At 33.9% G+C, this 14,028-nt stretch overlaps 1 long non-coding RNA gene across 1 annotated transcript; it reads left to right on the top strand.

Moving 5' to 3' along the window:
- LOC109823013 lies at positions 6,998-8,475 on the top strand. Its single transcript, XR_002242376.1, has 2 exons — positions 6,998-8,057; positions 8,150-8,475. It is a non-coding gene; the product is annotated as an uncharacterized LOC109823013 (long non-coding RNA).

Here is a 14,028-nt window from a genome sequence, read left to right as displayed (position 1 = left end):
TCTCCTTAGTCGACCAATGAGTCGACTGATGGCATCAGTCGACACAAGAGTCGACTGATGATGTGTTTTACAGATTCTTGATCTGTTTGAGTTGCTTTTCGGGGTCACCTCGATTATCTGACACTAGTTTACAATGTTAGTAAATTATCTGTACATGTGAGTTAACTTTTGACACAAGTACTGATCCGCACACCGAGGCATGTGTGACATGAGTCTATGTGTATCTTTTGTGTATATATATATTCGACACTTACACTTTGCATAATTTATATTTAGTCCTCGTGTTGGACATGCATTACCTTTCAGTCCTCGTGTTGGACATTCATTTCATTCGGTCCATGCGTTGGACATTGGTTATATTTAGTCCATGCGTTGGACATTGGTTATATTCAGTCAATGCGTTGGACATTAATTATATTTAGTCCATGAGTTGGACATTGATTATATTCAGTCCATGCGTTGGACACTCGTTACTTTCAGTCCATGTGTTGGACGTTTACTTCATGCAGTTCATGTGTTGGACATTTAATCTATATAGTCTATGTGTTGGACACTTAATCGTTTTCGGACATGACACTCATGTGAGTTTGACATGACACTATGTTTGGAAGTAGAGATGGGTTTTTTTTTGTATTCTTTTAATGTATTTGTTCCTGTATTAGATTCCGGGTTTGGTATTTAGGGATTTACAATTTGATCCGGGTTTGGTATTTAGGGATTTACAATTTGAGATACAATGTATATACATGAGGGTTTCCTTATTTGGATTATTTCGCTCGACGTACCTATGCTCGTGTTGTAGTTTCCTGAATACTAAAGCCCTTCATTTGCTAGGATCGATGATATTAAATTATTATGTATTAACTGTATTTTCATATACAACGAGCCCTATCCCTTGGGTGGGGTTGGTTGTGATGTTGCTCGCTAGCGCTTTGACGCTCATTATCCCTCCCCCTTTTAGGTAACGAGTCAGGAGCCGGAGAGTCGCAGGTTGATGGCGATGCACTATAGTGATCAGCTGTCTAGTTTAGTTACATTTTATTTTGATGCTCCATCGTAGATGTATTGTTTAGACTTGAGAGTATTTATTCTAGTGTTGTAAAGGCTATGTGCCTTATTTCATATTATCATACATTGTATATTTGATACTTGTTGAGATCTCCAAATTTGTTTAACTCAGACATGGACTTTTGTATTTTCGTTTATTGGATGATGAAGTATTGTTTTGATTTCTATCATTTCATCATTTATCTTTTGTATTATCTTTTACTTGCTTGTACCTACACCTGTTGTTGACTCTACTAGAGAGATAGTAATTATGATGGTGAAACATGTTATTGCACGGTGTGGTGCATGACAGGTTTGACATTCCTGGTTTCACCTCGGACTGTAGCCTTGTGTGAACCCAGGGGCGTCACAGTCTTGTCAATTGGGTTGTAATTTGCATGGTCTTACAAATTGGTCAGGTTTGCTTTTGATTTTGTAAGGTTTTAAAATCATAGTGGAAACTCTCAAGCGGGATTTGCTTGGGAACTGGATGTACACCGGGGAGGTGGAACCAGTATACATTCTTGTGTTTGTGATGTTCACTTTCTGAGATTGTCATTCTTTCTTTGTAATTTATAATCTACTTTGCAAATGTTTGTGATGTTCACTTTCTGAGATTGTCATTCTTTCTTTGTAATTTATAATCTACTTTGCAAACTCACACTCTAGTGTTTAAGTGTAAAGCTTCCATTTATAATCTACTTTGCAAACTCACACTCTAGTGTTTAAGTGTAAAGCTTCCGCAGATTTTTATAAGAGAGCACTCTATTCTTAAGGGTCACGATCCTACACTTAATATACATAAGCAAAAATAAGACCCTACAAATTTTATAGCTCATTCTATGTATCATAGAAGTAAAACTAAAAGATTTTGGAGTGCATAGCTTATATATCGTAAAGAACATATTGGTTCATGAAGAATTTTTCCTAATAACGATATTGTTACAATAATATTACCATTTAGTATTAAATCAATTTTATTATATAAAATTATATGACCCTTTTTAATAAATTATAAAGTATATATATAAAAACCTCGATGCTTATAGCCAGTAGTTAGGCTCCACAAAATATGTTAACTTTACATTATAGTTTACTACTTGTAGTACTGTTGGCAATGCCATCTTTCCTCTTTATCTTATTATTCACACTTTTCTGATGTAAGTTCTCTTTTAATAATCACTCAATTGACTATATTTAGTTTTTATAATATTATAGGTTAGAATATTCTTTTCTATTTAAAAAGTGTTGGCATGATTTTTTTTTAAAATATATACACATAGTAGCAATAGGATATACTTCAGTTCAACTCAAACATTGGCTTGAAGCTATTTAAAGTGAGACTCGTTCTACTCTAGAATGATAATATGGTGATTACACAGTCTAAAAGTTAAAGAAAATTTTCTACAAAGGAAAATAACTAATTTATAAAATATACATGGACAGTGCAAGTAGCTATAGAAAGTAAGGTATATATCTTCAAAAAAATTCCATAGTGAGTGACCAACTACAATCATCCTAATTTAAACATAGATAATTATTATTGTAGTTAGTAATTTGATACGCATAACTATAGAATAAATCTCCAGTAAAAAATAGGAATTGAGATTGTATTATGCTGTAGGTAAATAAATAAATGTTATCAGAGCTTCTCCTTATATTAAATTTAAACGTAATAATTAAAATCATTAAGCACCAAATATTAGATCATGTGAGAAAGTATAGTAATCTATGGTTTATACGCGTCTATATATAGTCAATCAATCAAACATATTAAAATTATGATGACCACAGTCAAAATTACATGGAGGGTTCACATTAAATATAACTTATAAAAAAGTACATTAAAATCAAAATCTTTTTAACCACTATATAGATTGTCTCAAAATTTTTGCATATATAAACTATACTGCATAAAAATAACGATGTGCACACTTAACTATGGTCTAATAATATTAAGAACGGTTTACTCTTCAATATCATCATTAATTGACGTATCTGTGCATTACACTGAAAACACAATAAAAATTTAGAAAACTATAAACTAAACACCCTTAAAAGTTTTAAAAATTATAAAAAACACACTGAAATTTTATAATTTACAAATACACAAAACTATTAAACATTACATTGAAATCAAGAAATTACAAAAAATCATTGAAAATTTTTAAACTTTGCAGAGGTAATTTACAATGTACTAAACTTTAAGGGTGTTTTTTTGTAAATTTTAAATTTAATAGATTTTCAATTAGTTATGCTCTTTTCAAAAAAGCTATGGATGATATTCACCATGAAATTGTTTTTCTAAACCTATACTTTTAAAAGGTATATGATATTTTTTTGTAAAATTTTAATTTTCTAGGGATTGTTAGTAATTTTACATATTCATTTTAATGTCTATAGGTTAGAAATTCTCATGGTGTTTTTTATAAATTATAAATTTTAGGGGTTTTTTATAATTTTTTAAACTTATAGAGCTTTTCTACAGATTATAAATTATTTATAGACTATTTATAATTCAGATACTTTCAATTTACTAATGAATTTGAAATTCTCAGGATGTTTTTTATAAATTTTGAATTTTAAAGGTTTGTTTGTAATTTTTAAAACTTTAAGGGTGTTTTCTATAAATTATAAATTATGTAGGAGATATTTATAATTCTTATATTTTAATGTACTGTTAGATTGAAAATTATCAGGATTTTTATAAATTTTATAATTTTGAGGGTTTTATTTTGTATTTTGTAAAAGTTCAAAGTGTGTATTGTAAGTTCCATAATTTTTTAGGGGTTGTTTGTGTTATTTGTAGGTTTTTAGTGTGTTGATAGGTTTAAAATTTTCTAGGTGTTTTTTTATAAATTTTAAAATTTTAGGGGTGTTTTTATAATTTCAAAACTTATAAGATATTTTCTCTAAAGTCAAAAAACTTTTAGTTTCTGGCTAGCATGTGTTTTTCAAATTTCTCACTGAATTGAAATAAGTAAAATTTATAATTTTTAAGATGATTTAATAATTTTTTTAATTTGTAGGGGCGTTTTTGTAATTTAAAAACTTAGAGAATATTTTTTACAAAGTCTAAAAACTTTTAGGTGTTGGCTAGCATATGTTTTTTAGATTTCTCTACAAACTAAAATAAGTAAAAGATTTGAATTATATGAAACATATCTCTTTTATCCAATAACATGTTAAGTTATATTATGAATAGAATACTCATTTAGTTACTAATTCAAAGAAGATATGATAATTAGAATAGATTAGGATAACATTATAGTATTAAAAAAAGCTAAGGGTAATATTGACCATGAAAAGATTTTTCTAGACTCGTACTTTTAAAGGAAGTATGATGTACAACCAAAACCTATAATAGATATCTTTCCTGTCCCATTCCACACAGTCTGTAACGACTTCTAGCAGCAGACTAGAATGTGTTTGGCAACCCTTGTGAAACTGGGCCAGCATTAATCCCGGCCTAGTTTTAGTCTACACTATCCTTTTAACTGCACAATGATGCTGGATTTATTTTAAGGTGCATATATTTTTATCGGAAAGAAGTTGATTTCAAATATAATTATTCATTAAAAGAGACCTGTCAAATTAAGAATTATTTAGATGGGTGAGGATAAATAATTTGAAGGGGTTTCAATTAAAATGGTATGGATGAAAAGTTTGGTTGGTAAATATTGTTAATTAATAGGCTAAAGGAAAGAAAGAAAAATTTAAAGCAAATAAAGCCAAAATAACCACAAGTCACCAAGTGGCAATCTAGGGCCTTGCATTAGTATATAGATAGATAGACTAGTTTAAGTGGAAGCTAAATGAGAGCTTGTCCTGAAAAGAACAAATTTAAGATCTTTTTTTTGGCATTGGGTAACTGTGTGAAAACTAGCCTAGTATTTCCCAAACATTTTTTTTTTCAAAATGGGAACAAACCTAGTTCCATTTTGAAGAGTTGCCAAAGGAGCAATCTAGATAGTTGTGTTTTGAAAATATATGTATCTTTCTACTATCAGTTCCAGGCTTGTATTTGGTTCAAGGCTATGGTTGTGCTTATTATTATGAGATGTCAGTTTAGATTTGCATTCCTGGTATCTTGTCTTCTAGTGTGTATTCTGATGAAGTTGAGACCTACATATGCTTAGTTAGAGTTGCTGTATATATCACTCATGTACACAGGACATGTCCGAAGTGTGATTTGTGATTTAGGGGCTGTATGATTGGAGCAACAAACAAGAAAAATTGATTTTACTTTTTTATGTAAACCTGTTTCCAGGCCATATTTTAGTTTTTACTGCTTATTTGATAAACAAAAAAAAAAGGTAAAAGAAATCTCCTCTCTAAAGTGGAGAAAAGAATCCCTAGGGTCTGTTTGGTTGTTTTCTAAGGACTGTTTGGTTCGCTAAAATAGGCTAAGAAATATGTTTGACAATCTGGTCCAGTTAGGCAAAAATGGATTTGGGCTTTTCTTCGTAGGTTTAGTTCACAAAAATAAATTGGAAAATGGGCTGGATAAACCGCTTACAACTCAGCAAAAGGGAAAACACCCATTTCCGCGAAGAAACCCATTTCGCTCTGACAAAGGCGCAAGCTTTTTTCTCCGCCGCAACAGAATTTGCTTGTGAGATCCCAAACTTGGATTCTTTGATTTTGTGGTTGGGTTTTGATGATTTTCTGTTTCATTGTGGTTTTTGGAGAAGAAGAAGGGGACTAGTTATGAGAAATTGGTGTTCATGGCGGTCTCTTACTTGGTTGGAGATGAGGAGGCTGCTATTGATCATCACTTTGAGGTCGCATTTCTCATGAAATTTTGATATTTTGAGCTTTTGTTACAACTAGGTTTTCTCTATTATGCTTTTTGTTGTGCGCTAATATCTTAGGATTTTTGCTGAATTTTGTTCAGTTTTCATGTTTGGTAATCAATGTGTTTTTTTTAAACACCACGCCATGGTGTTTCTTTTTCAAAATTGTTTTGAAAACACTATTTTGGTCAAACTAGTTTGACCATTTATATAGCAGATGGCAAGTGGCCAGCGGCGCGCCGAAGGGCGAAACAGCCGATCGCATCTACCAGCGGCGTAGCGGCGAGCGCCGGGCGGCTGGCCGACGGGGCGAGTCGACGGCGGGCGCGGCAGGTGCGCCGACGGGTGGGCGCTGGCCGCGGCGCGGCTGGCGCGACGGGCGGCGCGCGGCGGGCGGCGACAGTGTCAGTGGTGGCAGCGCAGGTGGAGGGTGACGCGGGCAGCTCGACCGATGGACGGGTGGTCGACGAGTGGCGGTGGCCGGACGGGCGCCGCTGGGTGGCGCAGCCAATGGGCGGGTGGCCGCGGCCGACGGTTGGCACGACGGGCAGCGCGCAGCGGGCAGCTTGGTGGAGGGTGGCCGGTGGCCGCTGTCGAGTGGGTGGCGGAGGGCCGGGAGCGGGCGACGGTGGCGACGGCGGGCGGAGCGATGTGCCGGTGCGCAGGCCGACGAAGCAGAGCGCGACGACAATCCGGACGAACGGGCCGAAGGATGGCCCGCGGGGTGGCAGGCGGTTATGGCCGCCCACGACGACGGGTTGCGGCGGGCCGGCCACGCGACGGGCAAGCGAGCCTGCGACGCTTAAATGAAAAAACGGAATCTCAAAACACTTTTTTGGTGTTTTGAGAAAAGTGTTTAATTTTTAGATTTTGTAAAGGAACAAGTCAAAAAAACACCACGGTTGCCAAACATGTTTCTTTGTTTTTGTTGAAAAAAAAAACAGAAACGTTAAAAATGCCACAATTGCCAAACGCTCCCACTGTGTTGTATGGAGAATTTAAATGCTTGAAATCATGGAGAAAATAAAATTTATACTACACAGGAATTTAGGAGATTATATGTGTCTTACTTCATGTACAATGGAGACTCCTTAGTGCACCGATTAGGAAAATCGATAATATTAAAGTTAATGGGGCTAGGAGATCTAGGGGTAGACCTAGAATGACTAGTTTAGAAACAATTAAAAATGATATGATTAATACTAACTTAACGAAGGAGATGACCTATAACAGAATGAAATAGAAAAATAGGTTTCATATCGCCGATCTCAAACATTTAAGATAAATGTTTGGTTGTTGTTGTTGTTGTTGTATATATGTCTTACTTTATAGCTTATAGATTTTGTATTAGTGAGATGCTAGTGTGGGCTTTATTTAGTACTTCTCTTCTCTATAGCTATATCATATGAACGTTGTGCCATGTGAAAAAAAAATGGTAGAAACTTAGAACTTATACATTCTTTATTATAGCTTATTGTCAACTACAATTATGCTCACATAGAATTAGCTTCTGATTCTAGATTGTTTGGTTGCAATCTATGAGCTTTCTTTTGGTAAGATTATCATTCACAACAGTCACAAATAGATTTATCTTTAATGAGAGGTAATCTGAAATTGGCTATCATATCCATTTTTTAGACAAAATTCGAAACCAACCAAATACAAGAAAAGTGGGGAAAATCTTGTTAACTAATTGTTTTCTCATGTGTTATATACCAACCAAACAAGAGAAAAGTGTGTAAATTGGTTCCCACCATGTTTCAAGTGTGAACTAAACACGAAGGGCTGTTTGGGGTTCTCTTAAAAGACCCCCGAAAACCCTTTCCTCATGCTGATACAGTGTCCACATATGACTTTTTGTTTCCCATTGTTTCTGTGTTTGTGTTTGGTTTGCGATGAGAGCTAGGGTTTGAAGAGGCGGGAAAGAGCTCAATCTAAGCCAATTTTCTTCCCCCAATTTCCTTCCAAATTGAGCAGAAATGCATGCAAACCCCATCTCTTGTGTAGTTTTGTTAGATCTACAAAAAATTGGGGGAAATCGGGTTGTTAGCTAGGGTTACCGCCATTTCTCGTGCTTCCCTCTTATTCCTGCTCATCCCTCTTCTTCGCGTCTTGGTTCTCTGTTGAGAGTTTGAAGAGGCATCGGACAAGGGTTTTCCCCTTTGGTTCTCACTGTTCTTCTTGTTTGCGATCTCAAATTTCGGCAATTTCAAGGTAAAATTTCTTGGTTCTTATTCTTTTTCTTAATTGCGGTATGAAATTTTAATGTAAAAATTCTTGGTTCTTACTGTTCCTCATGATTGCAGCAAGAAATTTGTTGGTTCATGTTGCTCTTGCTTGCGGTCTGAAATCAAAGAAGCTTACTTTAGTTGTCTACGAACCTAAATCATGGAAACAATGTAGAAATATGCATTGTTATGACTCAAACTCTGAAATCAAAGAAGCTTACTTTAGTTGTTCTTGTTATTTGTTTATAAGAAAGTTGAATAATCATGTATTTAGAAGTGGAGTTATGAAGACTACTAGAAATCATGGATTCAATTTGAACAAGTTGTTCTTGTTGTTTGTTTTAAAGAAAGTGGAGCTATAAACACTTTTTAAGTTTTTTTTAAAGAGTAGTATGTTCCTACGACATCTTCATCTGCCGTTGTGAATATTTTCCAAAATCACATATCATTCCACCCTAATTTAAGACATCCAATAATATATGCAGTCCTATTAAATTAGTAGATCATTCATACACACTTACAAAGTTCCTTCTTTTGTTATATCATTCACACAAATCAATTTATTTCATGTAATGCATCGCAATAATATTTTATAACATTGTGGATCATGTCGTTATGACTTATGAGAATTTGTTCAATGAATTCTTTCTACTTATTACAGTATATTTATTTTTGGATGTGGTTGCATGTGCGTATTGTAGATGGACAGTGATGGTGAATTTGTTGATCAAGAAACTCTTGTTAATATGTGCCAAGGGGTTACACTATCAGTTTTCATGTTAGTGATGACATTGATGATGAGAACACAAGCTAGATGTATATTAATTCGTAGTGGTTCAAGTGAGGAAAAAAGAGAACAAGAGAAAATTACAATTGAACACATAGAAAGTATGTATAATGGTTTAGTGATAGTTGTATAAATTACATTAGAATGTGGAATGGTGCTTTTGTGAAACTAGCAAGTATAATGAGGAAAAATGAATTACTAAAAGACTCAAGGAATGTAACAGAAGAAGAACAACTGATCATGTCATTGAACATTTTGGGTCATAAATTTAAAAACCGCATTGTCACATTGTGAGGTCTCATTTTATTAAATCAGGGGCAACAATCAGTTGATATTTCAACAAAGTATTAAAAGCAATTATTTGCCTGCATGGATGCTATATGAGATAAGACCCAAATGATGTTCCACAAGAGATCATTAACAATCTGTTATACTACCCATATTTCAAGGTATATCTACACTGATATAGTTATATGTATATTCAAGGAAAACATATGTTAACTTAGTAATTTAATATACATATTATAGGATTGCATTGGTATGATAGATGAAACTCATGTTGATGCAATGCTATTGATTAATCTTGTTGCACGATTTCGAGGCCGCAAATGTGTTATACGAAATGTGCTTACAGATTGTACCCCAACCAAGCTGTTCACATATGTGTTAGCAGATTGGGGGGCTGTTCACATATGTATTAGCAGGTTGGGGGTCTGTAAATAATCATAGGATTCTCCTAAATGTATTATTTAGACCACAACCACATGGATTGGGAGTCTATGATGATAATCGTTTAAAATTCATACTTAAATTTTTTTTATTTTAATATGCAAACTTGGACTTATTTATAATTTTTCTTAAACAAATTGCATGTAAATACTCTTTGTGTGATGCTTGATACCCTACTATGCCCGTTTTCATCTCTTCATATCGAGGCATTTGATATCATTTAAAAGAACATACTGGTAAAACACCTAAGAATAGAAGAGAGTTGTTTAATATAAGGTATTTTTCTTTGAGGTCTAAGATTGAATCTACTTTTGGCACATTGAAGAATCGATTCAAAATTTTATATATTAAGCAACATTACCCATTTCCTACACAAGTAGATATTGTATTGGCCTACACAGTACTTCATAATTTCATTGCAACTATTGATCCAAGTGATGATCTACCCAATGAGTCTGTAATAAAGATATTGACAGTGAGGTGGCAGATGTAATTTTCAACAATTTAGTTGATTTTGCACAAACTCAAACCTAAAGAGAACAAACATAATCAAAAAACGAGTGAAAGATTCTTAGGGATGATATTGCTTGGGCGATGTGGGTTGACTACTGTGATAAGTATAATCATGGTTTAACCATTGAGACTTAACGTTCATATTTGTTGTACTATATTTAATCATTTATGTACTCTTAACTCTGTTTTGCTTTTTCCATTTATTATGTTTAGCTTTTCATTCATGTATTCATGCTTTGCTCATCTTACTAATTATATATCTAACTCTCTCTATTAAATTAGTAATGGCTAATAATACATCCTTAGTGGGAGAGAGAAAAATAAAGGCAACGGTGTGGTTCCATCTCAACCTCCTTCATTCCAACCTCCTCAGGCTATGTCTCCACCTAGTAGTGGGGTTTTCCCATTTTAGCAGTCCTACTTTGGATAACAACCTCATGTATTTTCCAACATGCCATGTTATGATGGCGATTACTCCTAAATACACTACCAACTGGGCCCATTTATAAATATACTAAGTTCTCCTACTCTACCTCAACAATTTCAAAGCCATACTATTAGTAGATTGTAACTGTCTCCCATTCCCATTAGTGATCATGGCTCAACTCCCAAATCATGTTCCAAAGGGGTGCTCATATATGGAATAAGGGGTATAAACCTCACCGAATCTAAAGAAGAAGAGAAAAAACACTTCAACAAAGAAAAAGAATAGGAAGGCTGGTCGTTCCCAAGGAACAAACATTTATTTTGGGGTTTTCATTATGACAATGAGCTCATTCCATTTCTTGCTAACTTCGCAAGAACTGGTTACAAACCCGACAAGAGCTTTAAGAGAATTACTTATAACATGGCTTCCACACATATCAATAATATTTCTAACACTACCTTTAAGTGGGAGAACGTCATGCACCGGATCAAAACTTTGTGTACAATATTTCATGATATGAAAACTTATCGTAATCTTAGTGATGCCAAATGGGATGATAACACCAAGACTGTCATCATAGATGTTGAGTGTTTGGATAGGTGGATTGAGGTAAATAAGCCATTGTTGCATTTCCATTGTCTCATTTTCGCATTCTCTCATTTTCATTGCATTAGTACACGTATAATTTTTCAGGACAAGAGAATTACTAATGTTAAGCTTAGGGAGTGCGTCAATAAATCATTGGTGCATTATGATGATCTTGCAGAGGATGGTCAAGCTAGAGGGGACTTTGCTAACAATACTTTTCAAAAGTTTAGTCGTAGCGAGTCCATTAATCTTGGAGATGATGTTGACCCATCTTTGCCTACCGATCAATCCCCTCAAGTGCACTCTTTAGATGATGACACTCCTCCACCCAAGGAAGCACCCACCTCATCAACTTCTAAGGCAAAGTCATGTGCTAGTAAGAGAAAGGCTCGTAGAACCAACCTAGGTGATGAGCTCATGCAATAAATGATAGATGAGGTGAAAGTATTTAATTCATTAATGAAATGTGTAAATATGCATTGGACCAAAAAGTTATCCCGAGATCGTATATGCTCATTTACAATACTTTAGTGTTGATAAGCTAGATGCATTCTGCCAATATCTCTTTGTGAATGAGAATGAATCAAGACTTTTTATAGGCATATCAACGGTGGGTCAAAAAGAGATGATTAATTCCTTCTTTTTCAATGGGGGTTGAATAATGGTATCATTTTGGCTTCATGTGGTATTTTACGATTCTAACTTCTTAGATTCTTGTTAAATCCACTTACTTAATTTGCTGGACTTACTTAATTTGGGGAAGAACATTTGATTTTTTTAACACTATGTTGATGCTATATTTTGGGTTTATCAAACATTATCTTGATGATACACATTCTTGTAATAGGTAGATATTTTCATATGCACTCACTTTTATTTGTGTTTACACTTTGAGCTTATGGTTTCATATATAATTTTATGTGAATATTTATAAACTTAATTCTATCATGAACTTATGATCGTAGAAACCCTATATTGCCACTATGTACATGACAATCGAAAATGTATGTATGTGAACAACCTACAATGTATTTATATTATATTGGATTATTTCTACTATGGGTTATGAAGCTATTCTGTTGCCATTTCATGGGTTTTGTTTGGCGACTTATTTACTTTTGGGTTATGCTGAGTGTCAAAATAATTAAGATTAGCAACCTGTAATTCTTTATGACATTGCACTAGACGACTAATAATGATGATATTGATCAAATTCTGAGCCCTCAGCTATAAATTTCATATACATATGGTTGATATATTTTATGTGATATCAACAAATGTTTTCAGATGATTTTTAGCCATAAACTTCACTCAAATTTCGACATGGACAACTAGCAAAGTGGTACATGATAATAGCAAAGTAGATCAATGCTTTCATTTTTAACCATTGTAAATAAATTTCTAATCTACGATGCTCAGCAATACCCTCCTTAGTAATATTGCCCACAGTTCAATTGTGACCAACTTCATGTGCATGTGTTAGGAGATCATTCTTGTTCTAGTTCATATTGGGCATATCCTTGCAATAGGAACACTTTCAACACCTGTTTCGGTAACTTTCAAAGCATTAGCTTTTAGCATTATCCATGCTACGTGAATAAATCATCCATCTCATCACGCTCTCGATCTTCATTTGTATAGGAAATCCATTTCTCAAAAGTGAGTAGTTTAGGTTTAATAATCCTTTCACGCTGAGATTAAAAAGCAAAGTAAATTAACATTAGAAAAAAATAGCTACAAGTTTCTTGTAACTTTCAAGATTCTTATCATTGATGTTACACAAATATCTCTACCTTTCTTACTCATCTTTGTTCTTGGTAAACATTTTGTAAGCAAACATTGGCTTTTATATATGGATATGAACTGGTGCACTTAGTTGGTAGTTGGATGTTGAATTTGACAACATTTATCTTGATTATTAATTTTTCTGTTGGTTTTGCTCATGGTTTGGAATCGGCATCGCTCATGATTTTGAAACCTAACTAGTTTTGTTTCTTTTATTTAACTTAACTACTCAGTCTCAACTATTTACAGGTTTGGTGTGATTTTCTATTTTATACAGGTATTTTATGATTAATCAGGTTATTTATAGGTTTCGTATATCATTTATGATTAATTGGTGATTTTTTCGGTTATAAGGCAATGATGAAGGTCTAAAAATGTGAATAGCAACTACATCTTTTAATAAGATGTATTGGATAACTTTCCATGATGATAATGACCTATTGATAAATGTATCTTAAGCCTTTTTTATTTGCATGTCATATGAGTTGTTACGATGAATTGGGTTATTTACAGGTATTGCGTGACATTTCTACCAAATCGTGTTATTTATAGGTTTGGATTCAAGATTTTTCATGTCATACGGGTTATTTTCCTTAATTTGGTTCATAGTTTAAAAAACCAAGATTGTGGTCAACATGGTGTGCTTACCCATATTTCAAGGTATATCTACACTGATATAGTTATATGTATATTCAAGGAAAACATATGTTAACTTAGTAATTTAATATACATATTATAGGATTGCATTAGTATGATAAATGAAACTCATGTTGATGCAATGTTACTGATTAATCTTGTTGCACGATTTCGAGGCCGCAAATGTGTTATACGAAATGTGCTTACAGCTTGTACCCCAACCAAACTGTTCACATATGTGTTAGCAGATTGGAGGGCTGTTCACATATGTATAAATAATCATAGGATTCTCCAAAATGTAGTATTTAGACCAAAATACTTAGGCCATTCTCCACTAAAAACTTACGAAAGTACAAAACTCCATACAACCTACTATAACCATTTGGGAGGAAGAAAAAAAAAGAAAAAAAGAAAAAGGAAAAAAGAAAGAGCCAAACCTCAAGAAGCGCTACGAGGAGGAGGAAGGAGAAGAGGGGAAGACATCCTTAACAG

This window comes from Asparagus officinalis, chromosome 8 (genome assembly GCF_001876935.1).
Source record: "Asparagus officinalis chromosome 8, Aspof.V1, whole genome shotgun sequence".
Classification (NCBI taxonomy): Eukaryota; Viridiplantae; Streptophyta; class Magnoliopsida; order Asparagales; family Asparagaceae; genus Asparagus; species Asparagus officinalis.
Note: the sequence above shows the minus strand (reverse complement) of the source record. Positions and strands in the feature narration are given on the sequence as shown.